Genomic DNA, 14,344 nt, shown 5'->3' on the forward strand with positions numbered 1-14,344 from the left:
ATTGTTTCTCTATACTGTTGTAGGTCCCTTCACTTGTGGAGTGTCAAATCTAGCTTTCCGGACAGATTTAGTATGTACCTAAAGTTTCATCCTCTTACCTTGTGTGTCTTTAAAGAGTGTATGTCACCTGTTTTCCGATGTGTTCCTGCAAGTAACAGGTATCAGTGTTGACTTTTCTGTTATTAGTCTAGTAGAAAAACAACAATTCCTTGAGGAAAGAAAAAGAGGAAATTGTTCTCTTCCTTTTCTTAAAGGTCAGGGGCAATATCTATGAAAAAGTAGTAAATAGATAACTGTAACACCCATGAGGCAGCAGACAGCCTTACTTACAGTAGTCCATCCTGGCTAATTTAGGACAGTGAATATGCTTGTTCAGGCTGCTGTTAGTGTATGCTAACCCAAATTACTAGGACTCTACTTGTTACATGTCATTTGGTGTGCTTGTAATCATTTAAAAGTAAAACTTGTCTTGCCTTTGGAAAAAAAAAAAAAAAAGAAAAAGAAATCACTAATTTGTATTGAACATGATAATAACATTTGGAAAATCTACCGAATATAGATTTGTTAGAGGTGACCAATTAAGAACCAAGAGCCTAAACAAATTACAATATTTGCTTTAGAAGATCCCAGAAACTGGGCCACAGGATGTGGATAAGAGGTAGAGGGTCTTGCCTGGAATGTGTGAGGCTCTGGTTCTGATTCCTAGTATGGCAAAATCAATTAACCAATCAGTCCAGGAAATAAGAAATGAGTATTGTGTATATTATAGTTGCTTCACTGTAGTCTCTATTTATATTCAAATTTTCCCAGAGCAAGAATTTAAACAAAATCTCACCAGGTGCAAGTGAGCTGGGGATTGAACAGTGGCAGCAACATGAGGCTGAGCCCTGTCTTGGATCATCAGGGCTACTGCTTGGGAAAAGCAATTCCCATTTCTACAGTGAAGACAAACAGGTTGTGGTATGCAGCCAGGAAAAATTACTCCAAGCCATGAACAATTAAGATGACTCCATACCATTATAACAAAATACAGGACAAAGGCTATCAGACCCAACTGAGCGCCCAAGAATGCACCTCAAATCATATTCCATCCCCTGCCTGGACACTTGTGCAGTGCAGACAAATGATCCACTGTACACTCTGTGCTTAATTTCACAGACACAATATTAGGTACTTTTACAGAATGAAAGCATGCAAAGCAATAAAAGCTATAGTGTTAGCTTTGGACACAACATAGCTCCTTTCCATTTTCATCTTCTATCACAGAAACAATGTCTTTCTCCCTCAGAACAGTTCTGAAGAATGCAAGACTGACTTCTGACCTTGAACTCAAGTTCAATCATCCTTAATCTAGCAGAGTGAGACATCCTGATGTGTGATAACAGAACAAGCTCTCACAAGGACAGCCTTGGAGAGCCACAGAAACTAAGCCTGAGTCCAACAACCAAGAACTGTCATCTCTCTCTCTGTCTCTGTCTTCGTCTCCATCACCCCACTCTCAGTCAAGTAGGGGGCCAGCCAAAGGGAGGCAGCCAACCTGCCACCACACAAAATAAAGCACAAATAAAGTGAAATAAATTGGTGCCCGATGGAACAGTAGCATGCAATTAAAACAAAGGCTGTCTTCTGTGTCAGAGCTGGAGCTGGAGAGCCCTGCACACAAACTATGGAAGTGCTTTTTGCTGTCAGATGGCAGACAACTCCCTCCCTTGCGGTTCTGCAACTAAATAACTCCACTTCAGTAACTATGTAGCACATCCCCATGGAAGCCAGCAGAAAGAACAAAGTTTTGGTGGCTGTAGATGTCTCCCCAAACTGACCTGCAACTCAGTGTTGTGAGGGCTACAGAGATGACAGAGCTGGAAAAGCACCTGTCTGGAAAGCACTAGAACTGAGTTTGGAGCCCCAGAACCCACATTAAAAGGTAAAGAAAAAAAGAAGCCAGTGTAGGCCATCCACACCACCCTAGCACTGGGCTGGAGGTGTGGACCACAGAGACAGGTGGGTCCCCGAAGCGAAACCGGTAGCCCAAGGAAACTGTTGAGTTTAGGGTTCAATGACGGGCACCAGACACCAACTGCTGGCTCCACACACACCTGCACACACCCATACTCACAACTCCAAGGTGCCACCTCATACCCAGTACTCCCTAAACCCAGTCCCAGAGGAACCCATCCTTGACTCTGATCATGCTTTTCAACGTCACAGGTCACTCTCCTCAGGATGACCTCGAGATCTGACTGCACAGCTACAAACCCTGGCAATGGGGACAAGAGCTTGGGTTTTGAGTCCTGACTCTTGTTCAGGGTCTTGCTCCCAGGTGTACCTAGAGGACACACCCAGTGGTGGCACTGGCCTCACTCTAGGCAGCATGCCTATCAGCAGAGAGTGGATATCCGCTTCTTGATGTTATGTGGCCGAGCAGTGATGAGGTCAAAGTGCACATTGCACGCTGACCCCTTCACATCAAAACCTTGACCTCGGAATATCATTGTATTTGGACACAGGGTGTTTCAAGAAGCCCTGTTAGGTTAGAGCAAGGCTCTCATGACGATCCCTAATCCACCTGACTGATGTGTATATAGAAGCGGCAGACGGGTTGGTAAGATGGCTCAACAAATAAAGGTGCCTGCTGCCAAGACTGGTGACTGAGTTCAAGACCAAGAACCCACATGTTGGAAGAAGAGAACATATTCCCATCGTTGTCCTCTGACCTCCACATGTATGCTGTGGTGCCCCTGTGTACACACCAAAACACGTAAATTAAGATAAGTACATGTGAAAAAAGGAAGAAAGAGGAGAGGAGAGAGGGGAGGACAAGACAGGACAGGACAGTGAGACATGAGGGACGCACATGGTCTGAGGAAAGCCCACCAGAAGACAGGACAAGGGGGACAGAGTAGCCACTCCCATCCAAGAAGAAAAGCTGAAGAAAACCACTGCTCCCAGCACTGTGCTCTCAACGCCAGTTGGTTTCCATGGTTTCAGGTTCCCAGCAGGTGGCACACTGCTCTGAGAGCCCTACTCAGCTAATAGAGGGAAGGATGGGGGGGAGGGGTAAAGGGCCAGGTTGGACTCTGGGTCCCAACGCCCTACAGCCAGCACGGTCTGACTCCGCCCCTTCACCTTGTAAGACTGCTTCTTCTGTAAGGTGAAGATGGAAGCCCGTGCTGCCAAGGGTGTGAGGACAAAATGAGGAAGCCCTGCTGCCACGGGGGAAGGAGAACAAGTGTCCAGGACCTGTACTCTACCCATCGGGCTGTAAGCCAGGGCCTTTGCCGTGTGGCAGCCCTTAGGCTCTCTGCATGGTCTTCCTGGAGCTGACGCTGAGGAGGAAGCCTGGTGGCCTCCTGGGCCAAAGACAACAATGCCCAGGATGCTTTTGGGTCCAGGACATTCTATAAAAAAGAGGGCAACAAACAGCGGTTAGTGAGTAGAAAAGCCAATGAGGTATTTCCTTTAGCATTGTCTGTGATGAGTTTGGCTGTTCAAACAGTCCTAAAACTGTAACTAGGCATCTTCATCCATTCATATGGTGCAGACACATACAAATGAAGCTGTTTTTATGGATGGGTTTAAACCTTTGCTCTTTCTTAATTTTTTCCCTTGGGTGGGTGGTGGTGAATCTATAGTTCTGTGGAGTTTGGGGGTTGTTTGTTGTTTTTAATGCGGGGGCTAGAGAAGTGGCTCAGCTGTAAAGAGCGCTTGTTGCTCTTGCAGAGGACCCAGATTCAATTCCCAGCACCCACATGGCAGCTGAGAACTACCGGTAGCTCCAGCTCCAGAGCGCTTTATACCCTCTTCTGGCCTCCAAAGTCAGGAACCACACATGTGCTGCACTTACATACACAGCCAAACATGCAGACACATAAAAATAAGAATAAATAAATCTTTTTAAAAACATAGCCAGGTGTGGTAGTATGCACCTTTAAGCCCAACACTCAGGAGGCAGCGGCCTAACTAATCTCTTGTTAGTTCAAGGCCTGTCTGGTCTATCTAGCAAGTTCCAGGCCAGCCAGAGGTAGGTACACTGGGACAGCTTGTCTCAAAAACCAAATCAAACCAAACAAACAAAAATGTCAAAAACAAAAACAAACCAATAAATAAATAAATAAAGGCAAAAAAGAAACCCCCAAAAGAGTAAAAGTAAAGGCTACTGCCTGACTGTGGGAAGGCAGAGCGGAGCTAAGAGTGTAGCTTAATGGTAGCACACAGAGAAGAGGGAAACACACATTCACATGGAGAAAAGGAATGTGTGAGACTCACAGTCTCCCCTCAGGTTTGGGTCTATAAGGAGGGCATCAAAATGTCTCCCTGAGGCACATGGTTTGCAACTAATGTGAGCTGCTGTGATTAAAATCATGGCTGCACATTCACCACACAAAGTCAATCTTGCCCAGCCATTAAGTGAGAAAAAATACATCCCAATTATATATGCATTTTTGCAAGGGACAATGGAATGCCAAGCAGGGCACAAGCCTGAACCAGGACTATTGCGAAATGTTACTTTAAAATAGAATGCACATGTAGGAAATTATTTACAGAATGAAACACCTAAGAACAAATATAGTAACTGCCCAGGTTGGTCATAAACTCACCTCAACTTCCACCAGTTCGGGCAGAACACACCTAGAATGGCATAGGGCCCCAAGGCCCTGGCCCCAAACTAGACTTGAACTACCCCCAATCCCATGCCTTCTAAGAAACCCAGAGAATGCAAAGGAGGAAGAGCATCGATAACAGGGTTGCCACACATTCTGAGCAACTTCTAGTGGATGCCACACACACAGAACACTGACCACAAGGGATGGGAAGGGGTCACCACAACGACCTAATCAACGGCCACTCAGGCAATGCAGAGCACATATAACATTTTTCTGGTGTTTGACGAATCTAGGAATATGAACTTTTATATAAAACGGGTAGTATTTTTTTTAACTTTGCTTAGACCTCTAGTTGACGTCTCTAAAACACTGAAGTGTGACATACATAGAAAATGCACAGGTACAGTTAAAGTGTTTCCCATGTGGAAGCCCTGGGAAGGGGAAACCCTGGGTAGCCACTCTTTAGGATAGGAATCCAAAACTTTCCCGGTTTAACTTCAACCTGCTGGAGGATTCCATGTGCCTCATCAGAGGTTTCTTCCCTCCTTCCTTCCCTCAGCACCACAGATTTACTGCTTCTGTTCTGAAGTCCACATCTATGGAATCACAGGGTGTTTATCTTTCACTGGAGTGCAGGGAGAGCACCCTAGGATTCCCAGGTAGGCCTGCATCCATCAACAAAGGCGCAGGTGGCACTTTACAATTCTAGAGGGAAGAGAGATGAGAGCCAGTGAATTCACCTTCTGTGTGCTCGCCCACGGAAGAGAAAGGACCTGGAACCATAGAGCAGGGAGGAGATTAAGACCAGATGATGGGCATGGGTGGTGCAGAGGTCAAAGTCAATGGAAGGGAAGGCTCTGTTTCCTGATCAAAGGGACAGGAAAAGGACTGGGAAAGTGACAGCTGACATCAGAAAGAAGCCAGAGTTCATGGTGCCCAAGAAAGCAGGAAGCAAGCAAACCTAGAAGAGAATCCGGGAGACTGGAAGGTGCCCTGTGTTGCCCCCTGGGGACAGCAGGCAGGTTTCCAGGAAGGAGGGAGCAACAGACAGCTAGATATGCTGCTTATTTTGCAGCTCCTCACTGGCTTTTCTGTGTTTGTCTTCCCTGCTCACCAGCCCACAGCCAGCCTCAGGGATGAAGCATTTCCCCCTTCTTAATCAACTGCCTGTTTACACCAGTAGAAAATTTCACATTGTGGACAATTTCAGACAAAAGGTCAATGGACTAGTAAATACCTGCACCTTGGCTTTAGCCATGCTCACCATTCCATGCCATCTCTTCCTCCCCTGGGCCACCATTGATTTTTTTTTTTTCCTTTAAAAAAAAATTCTTTTTTTGGGACAGGCGCTAAGCAGTGTTTCTATAGAAATGCACACATCTGAGCTATGTGACAAATGGAAACATCTGTGTGACCCCCACTCCTCGATCCACCCAAAGGCAATCACTATTCTGATTTGCTTCCTCCACAGATGGGTTCTGCCCATCAGATCTGCCTATAAATGGAATCACAGGCTCCCCTTTCCAGTAAGGTTAACTTCACTCAGGATAATGGGCATGAATGCCAAAATGAATCTCCACAATCCAATTTGAGCTAAGGCACAGTGGTGTAACCAGGCACAGAGGCTGAGGCAAGATGACCACTTGGGCCCAGGAGTTCCAGGCCAGCATAGGTAACACAACCTCATGTCCTTTTTTTTTTTTTTTTTTAAAGAAAGGAAGACAAGATTGCATTCAAGCCAAGCTGGCATCAGCATGTCTCTATCATCTTTCCTGTACTTACCTCTATAAATATCTAGAAAGCCTTGAAATCCATATTTCAGATAGAATAATCCCCACGGGGACTCAGTGGCATGGTTCTTAATGAACTGCTAGAGCTAGGCTGCTGGCCCTGTGTCTATGTCACAGGCTCCATTTCTGGACCTGCAGTGTCCATAAGGGTCTGCCCCGGTGTTCTAACAGAGCTGACTTTTGCCATCCTCAGAAAAGCAAGCTGGACTGCTACGATCTTTTTTCCCCCTCTAGTGTTCTTTCTCAGCAATTCACAAGAACCCACAATGTTCTCTCCAAGTGTAGAAGACACCGTATCTCACTAAATTGCCAGTGGCTTGAGGAAAGCTACACCTATCAGTCAGTCTTGACTCTGTCTGGTGCCTGGCTTGATTCTGTGTACACAGCACCACTCAGTAAATGCCTGCCTATGTTTTCTCTCTCCTTGGAAAGTGTTGACACCTTTCATGCTTAAGGCAACAGAGCAGAGAGCAGAAGCTGCCTCTCTTTCATCACTGGTACCAGCTGCTGACAGTGAGACTACACCCATGCTCAGGTGCTCTGGGCTCAGAGTTCACAGGAGGCAGCTAGCCAGCGCTTGGCAGGGAGCAAGCATCTCACCACATCACCGACGGCTGTGCAGTTTCCTGGTCACCCTGGCCAGAGGTTCCATTCAAGCCTTCCCAGATCTCTCCCTAGGTCTCCTGTGCTGGCCTCATGTAAAGCAACATGGAATAAAGGAGTGAGGGTTTGTGGCACCTCAAAAAAAAAAAAAAAAAAAAAAAACAAACTTTACAAAAACAAAGACCCAGTGACCCCTTCTTTAAGGTGTTCCCCTCTGTAGGCTCTCAGTTTCAGCAACTTGCCATGCACAAAACATGGGGGGGGGGGGGGACTTCTGCTCTTCGCCATAAGTCACATCATTAAATCCAGCCACCAAAATCATTGGATTCCAAGTCTACAACCCCCAGTACTCACTCTTCCTGCCCAGGCCAGGCAGAGTAACTGACAGCTGCAGATCAACTCACCTGTGACTGCCTGCCATCCAGCATCCTTTGACTCCTAATGCCACTGCTCTAGAACACCTAGTGGCCATGGCTTTCCTCCCCACCTCCCAGCATCAACAGTCAGGAGCTAGCAGCATGCCCTCCTCAGGGAGGCTGGTTCTGCCTGGACCATCTACATCAGCTCTCTCCTCCCCCTCAAAACCATCCCCAACCAAAGCCTCTTCTCTTCCCAGTGAATTCCACAGAGCCTCTCTTGTCCAGCTGGGACAGTGCTTGTCATTCTGCTTCATACTGCGGTCATCGGAAAAGCACGGCAACGAGCTAGCTCAAAAATCAAAAGAATACGCAGAATTCTCTCTAGGTCTCAGCTGCTGTATAATTTGCTCAAGCTGTCAGAACAAAATACCATGGACTCACAGTTAACAACAGAAGTGCATATTCAAGGTGGAGGCGTGGCTAGTTTGTCTGGGGCTTATAGAAGCCATTGACCCTCTTCCTGCTGCTCACACAGTGGTCCCCATGTGCCTGTGTCCTGATCACGTCTTCACCTGAAGACAACAGTCACGTTGGACTGAGGACTGTCTCCATGCCCTCACTCTACCTGACTGGACTCAGGAAAGACCTTATCCCATATTAGGAACTAGGATGTCAACGTACAAATGTGAGAGACAAGGAGGGAGCTTGATTCAGCTCATGACAGCGACCTCCTCAGCCAAATGGGAGGAACAGTGACTGCTCTGTGCCTTGGGGGATCCCTCTGAGGAGGGCTATAAGCAATCAGGAAGATCCACAGCCTTACAACCTTCAGGCCAACCCTCTGTCCTACTGTGTGTCATATGTACCCAGTGAGTGTCTTTTCCATGAGGGCCACTTTGGATTCCTGCATCACTACAGACAAGTTAAGGATCCCCTTCCCCATGACAAGGACCAAACTCCCTCAACCTTTCCAAAAATACAAGAAGCAGTGCATGTAAAGACTGACAGCATGTGCTGCCATGAGTTTACTTCTTAAAGGTATGAACAGGGTGACCAGTTGCATTTTGGGGGATCTTGGGGAAAAATGTTCTCCCTCTCGACTTAAAAGCACAGAACTGTCATGAGGAGATAAACATCTCTTTTAGTAGGAAACAGTATTTTCCTCCTTTTTCGATTCAAGAAACCAGACTTCTCTGTTCTCGTCATTGCCCAAAATGGGGGGAGGGGGAGGGAGAGGACGTATGTGTAGGTATATGGGAAATGGGGGGAGGGATGCATGTGACTGTGGAGGCCAGACCATGACATCAGGTTTCTTCCTCAATCACTGTCAACTTTGTTTTCATTTTTTAAAGTTAGCAAACAAAGTATTAGATACCATGGCATTTTCTTTTTTTTAATATTTCCGAATTACTTAATCTATCATATAATCATTCTGCCTGCTCTATGTGCATGCCTGGCATCCACTGAGGTCAGAAGAGGGCATCAGGTCCCCTAAAACTAGAGTTACAGATGGTTGTGAGACACCACATGGGTGCTGAAAACAGAACCTGGGTCCTTGCTTAGCCATCTCTCCAGCCCTGTAGCATTTTTTAAAAAACAAATGTGTTTTCAGTAGATCACCTTTTCCCATCTCTCCCCTGCCGTACCGTGATCCTGCTAATCTCCCTGTATGGCCCCTAGGCTCTTTTCCTCTTTCATCTCCCATAGATTCTCTTGCCTATCCTATACCCACACCCACCCTTGACCCCATCCTTCTTTATTGCCTGTTTATTTTTTGAGACACTCTCTCCCGCTAAACCTACAGCTCACCAAGTTGTGCTGGCTGGTGACCAGAGGGAGTTCCAGGACCTGCCTATCTCTGGCTTCCCAGTAAAGATACAGGCACAGACCACTGAGCTTTTACACAGCACTGTAAACTCAAACTCAAGTTCTCATGCTTGCTTGGCAAACATTTTATGGACTGAATCACCTCACCAAACAGCCCCCACCCCAGAATTTTAAAGAAATTGGGGAAAGATGAAGCACAGAAAGCTGGAGCCAGGCTTCCTGAGCCAATACCCATTCTAGAGACAAGATCCCAGTTGAGACTTGACTGTTTGACACCTGTTGCCTCATTCATTAAAAAAAGGGACGCACTACCTTACAAAGCACTGGAAGGCTATGGAGTGATACCTGAGTAGCTCTGCGCACAGACTGGAGCTCTGCTGGTGCAGAACAAATGCAGCTTCAGGGGACAACCTTTATTTGGGGTAACCTCTACTTTTCAGGAGCCCTCATTTTCAACACACAGTGCTCTTCCCAAACCAATCGGCTTACCCCACTATGCTCACAGCTCAATGTTCAACATTTAACATTTGGGGGGACACATGACAAAACTGACCCAGCCCAATTAAGCCAAGAACTTGAACCAACAGTTCTGCTCAGCAGCTCCTTGCAAGGCCTTGCAGATGATTTCTGCTCCCAGAGCTGTATCACGTATGCTATGCATACGCTACAGGGTTCATTTCATTCTTACCCTTCAACTTCAAAGGCTGCGCTTACAGCACCACAGCTAGCACAGGCTCAAAGGGCCAAGGTTAGGAGGAGACAACAACATTCCAGAGCAGGCTCGGCAGGAGCCAGGAAATTTTATGTACTTTGCATGCTCACTATGTGCACTCCAGGAGCTACTTAACCGCTGTGTGCTTCCATCTCCTCATCTGTATAGTAAGGGTGTCGGTAGAACTATCTGGGACACAGGTCTATGCTAAGCCATAAAACCAGGGTGTTGAACAAGGAAAATGGCTGATGCACCCTAAAAGACATTATGCTAAGTCAAGGCAGGTGGACAGTAACTGCCACCCATTGTAGGATTCTACTTAAAAGCCCAGCGTCAGCAAATCCATGGAAGACAAAAGATTAAGTCGCCTAGAGCAAAGGACACTGGGGAGTGCCTGCTTAATGGGTACAAGGTGCACAACACTGAGTATAACAGACGTCACCCACGGTAAACTTTATGTCATACCAGTTTTAACACAGTAAGAAATCATTTGCAAAGATAAAAGGCCAGGAGAGTTACGCATTTTTCTAATTACTATATAAAGAACAACTATTATCTGAAACACACTAGGTCTGCCTGTGAGAAAAGTGCCCTGCAGGGTCCCGTGCAAGAAGGGGCAGCAGGGTGAGGGGGCCAGGTGACAAGCTCCGTCAACATGGTAGCTGGAGAGATGACCACGCCCTCAAGAGGTTAGAAGACAACTAAAAAGCAATCAATACCAGGTGTAGTGATAACACACCTAAATCCCAGCACCCCGAAAGGCTGAGCAGGAGGAGTGCCATGAGTTTAGGGCCAGTCTGGGACACACAGTGAATTCCAGACCAGCCTTAAGCTACATAACAGAACCTTGTCTCAAAATAAATAAATAGATAGATAGATAGATAGATAGATAGATAGATAGATAGATAGATAAATAAATAAAAAGAAAAGCAGCTAACAAAAGGAAGGCGAACAGCAAGACTGGGTGAGAAGTGGGGGTTTGCTCAGGGGCTGGAGGGTGGCAGTCACAAAGAGTGTGGGACTGTTAATTTTATACCTGAAAATGGTTCAAGTCTTGTTCTGCTGGTTCTAGCTATGGGATATGGAGCCAAATCCTTACTGTGGAGTATTCCCTAAAATTAGAACATCCACAATCTGCCAGACAACAGGTACTATGAGTAAGAACCTGGTTCTCTCTCGCTCGCTTGCTCTCTCTCTCTCTGAAATGTGTGTGTGCATGTATACACACATACCCCTACCTAAGATGTGGACCTTTCAAATACCAGTTCTTCATTTTAATGATGCCCAAGAAATCACCTGATAGCCTTGAAACATTATGAGAACACCATCCTGCCCCACCTATACCCAGTAACCCTGGGGGTTACCAAGAACCTGGGGTGTGCCCTAGAAAGTGGACTTTAGAAACCTTTTTTAAAAAAAGCTCTGTTACAGGGGCTATAGAGATGGCTCAGTAGTTAAAGCTATTGACTGATCTTCTAGAGGACCCAGGTTCAATTCCCAGCATCCACACGGCAGTTCACAACTGTCTATAACTCCAGTCCCAGGGGATCCCACATCTTCTGTCCTCCACAGGCACCAGGCATGACCATGACACATAGACATACATGGAAGCAAAATACACACACACATAAAATAAATAAATAAAAATTAAAAAACCATCAAGGGTAACCCATTAGCTCCAGAAAAAGCAAGGACTCAGGCCACGATGCTCTGACAGCTGGCACACTGTACAGAGATGATGCAAAAGCCCAGCCCATTTGAACTCTGGGACAGCTGGGGAAGGAAGACCCTCACCCCACTGAGTTTTATCCTTTCAGTGAAGTCCTAGAGTCCTGGAGCCTGGGAGAGGAATAGCCTATAGCAGGTTCACCTCGGACATCAAGACAAGTCACTCTGTCTCCTTTTTAGGAGGAGCGGGGAATATACAAAGAAAGTCAAGGACAATCCTGTACCCTGCCCTACATGAGCTCCTGGCGAGTGGGGCCCTGTCTCTGAACATCTGCCATCCCCACAGAGGGTCTTACATAAGCTAGGAGTTCTGTGGTTTGTTTCTTTTGATAAATGAAATAGCTAAAATAGAGCAGGTCTCTTTGGTAAATGGCATACACTAGCCATCTGGGCAACTCCTACATGGGGAAGGCTCATCTCTCTGTGAGTGAATAAACTAAACGACGCATACAGAGCATGCAACCCTTGCTCTTCTAAAAGAGAACACAAGGCAGGGAGGGGGCTCAGGAGTTAACGTTCTTGCTATGCAAGTGTGAAAACCTGAGTTCAAATGCTCAGAACCCACATTAAGAAGCTCAATGCAAAAAGACACACGTCTGCAATCTCAACATTCCTAATGGGAGGCAGACACATCCCTGAAAGCTCAGAGGCCAGCTAGCCTGACAGACACACAGCCAACAGTAAAGAAATCCTGCCACAAACAAGGTGAGGAGCAAGACCAACACCCAAGGTTGGCCTCTGACCTCCTCGGGCACCTGTCTGTCTCACACACAAAGACAACAAACACAAGCTTTCCATTTTTCTTTAGCAGTCTCTTTAAATAAGAGACTATAAATTTTACTTCAAATGTCATTGCTTGTAAAAGACAGGGTCTCATGATGTAGCCTAGGCTACCCTAGGATGTGTGCCTCAGCTTCCTCAGGACTGAGATTACAAGCATGCACTTCCACACTTGGCTGAAACTACAGACTTCTTGCTCTGCAGAAAAGTGGGGGGAGGGGCAGTGGGTCTCAGCCCACGCCACAATGCTGAGGATTCAAAGCTAAACAAACCCCTAGATCTACAACAGTAGCATATCCTGGGAAAGCATTCCCAACCTTGGCTTCCCCATTCTCCCATTAAGACAGTCCTGATCCCATAAAGTCTCTTCATCGTACTGGATCTGCCACTGGTGGCTCAGAAGACTGACCTGGACCCCAGTTTCAAGCCAGCCTGGGCCCCTCCCTGAACCCTGACCAGCCACCTTCACTGTCATCAAAGAGCTACTGATGCTGACTAACAGATACAGAGCAGGTTGCTCAGGCCTTGGTCTCAAGTCCCAGCCCACAGGGCAATAAAAGGCTTGTGGCTGATGAAAGCCAGGGATGGGCAGCTGAGAGCGCACAGCAGGTTAATAACTAACCCTCCCGGGCCTTTACCAAATATCGGGTGCCTGGAAGAATATCATGGGCCAGGAAACCCGGCTGTGGCTGGGAAGAGCCCTAGTCTGCTTTAGAAGAGGCACAGAGTGGAGCCTCCAGGAGAGTGTGGCAGACTAAGCAAGTGGGTATCACCAAGAGGGAGCTGCATGGTGGAAGCTGCCTTGCTGATACTCTCATCACAGGCTGGAGAGAGCAGTGAGCATTCCCAGGCAGCTGGGAAAGCAAATCCACCCCAAACCAGGCTTTGGACCAGGTGGTCTCCACTGGCTCCATGAAGCCTACCACTCCTCACTCCAGGTGTCCTACAGTCAGCTGGCTTCATTCTCTCTGGAGTGTCCTCTGGCTCTGTGTTCCCTGAAACACACTGGCATATCCAGGTGGGAGAGACAGAGAGGGCTTTGCAGAGGGCCCCTTGTAAAGGTAAAGGGTACCCAGACAGGAGGGAATGGGATGAAAAAGTGTCTATCTAGGAGCTGGTGCTGAAACTGAGAGCAGACAGAAGAAAAAAGAAAACATTCCTTCCTCACATCTGCCGAGAGGAATCTGGACCCCTTCCAGGAGGCAAAATCAATGAGAGAAGGTTAGGGAGGGCCAGAGCTGCAGGTATAAATGAGTAACAGTATGCCTGGGTAAATACTGAACCCTCAAGTCTATATAACTTAGGGTCTATTATACAGTTCCGGGAGGGGGGAACAGCCCAGGCCGTGAAGTGCTTACTTTAAAAGCATGAGGACCTAAACTCAATCTCTAAATCCCACCTATGAAAAGCCAAGTACGGTGGCACACACTTTTAATAACCCTGGTGCTGGGAAAGAAAACAGATAGATTCTTGGAACTCCCTGGCCAGCTAGATTAACAGAATCCAGGCCAATTAAGAGACTCTTTGTCTAAAAATGAAAAATAAAATTCAAAAAAAAAAAAAGAAAAAAAAAAAAAAAAAAAAAACATGGCCCGAGAGCTGGCTCATTGGGTGAAGTGCCTGCTGTGGGAGCTGGGGGCCCAGACCCGCATAAAGGTAGAAAGGCAGAACTGATTCCACAGAGTCACAGAGTTGTCCTCTGATCTCCACACATTTGCTGTGTCACATGCATTCACACATCACACACACAGACAGAGAATAATATTAAAAAAAAGAAAAGTAGATGGCACCTGAAGAATAGCACCGTAAATTATCCTCTGGCCTCCTCAAACACATGCACTCATGCACACACCCACACATATGCATCTGTACTTGTACACGCATGCCGGAACAAACACACACACACACACACACACACACACACACACACACACACACACA

The 14,344-nt window shown here is 46.7% G+C and overlaps 1 protein-coding gene across 1 annotated transcript in view; it reads right to left on the reverse strand.

Annotated features, from left to right (window-relative positions):
* Epb41l4b (erythrocyte membrane protein band 4.1 like 4B) overlaps window positions 1-14,344 on the reverse strand; it is a gene marked incomplete at its 5' end in the record, with an annotated part of 149,589 nt that overhangs the window by 123,635 nt on the left and 11,610 nt on the right. The window lies entirely within an intron of this gene.

Source organism: Psammomys obesus, unplaced genomic scaffold (assembly GCF_907164565.1).
Source record: "Psammomys obesus unplaced genomic scaffold, mPsaObe1.curated_primary_1811, whole genome shotgun sequence".
Taxonomy (NCBI): Eukaryota; Metazoa; Chordata; class Mammalia; order Rodentia; family Muridae; genus Psammomys; species Psammomys obesus.